Here is a 389-nt window from a genome sequence, read left to right as displayed (position 1 = left end):
CTCTCCTTTAAATAGCTCTAGATCATTATTTTCACATTTCATTAACCTCTTTCTCTCTCTCTCTCTCATGTATTATGCAGTAGGGAATCCCCCTCTCCTGTTAGTGTAATTATATATGTTGTTGCTATGCCCGTCTACAAATATTTATTTGAAATAAGGCCGTCTATTGTAAAATATCTAAAACATGCCGTGTTCAAGTTAGGCTTCTTTTCGTTATAGTAGATTCACATCAACCGTGCATCTGAAGTCTAAGCCAGTTCCTTACGACGGGGGGCAGGGGGGGGGGGGGGTCGTTAGCGCCGTCTGTGCGCTTCGTGCGGCGCACTGTAGGCATTACTCAAGGTTCTTTGCAGCGTCCCTTCCTAAGACCCCCTAGCTGCAACCCTTTT

Source organism: Macrobrachium nipponense, chromosome 27, assembly GCF_015104395.2.
Source record: "Macrobrachium nipponense isolate FS-2020 chromosome 27, ASM1510439v2, whole genome shotgun sequence".
Lineage (NCBI taxonomy): Eukaryota > Metazoa > Arthropoda > Malacostraca > Decapoda > Palaemonidae > Macrobrachium > Macrobrachium nipponense.
The sequence above is the reverse complement of the archived record's forward strand: the minus strand, read 5'-3'. Positions refer to the sequence as shown.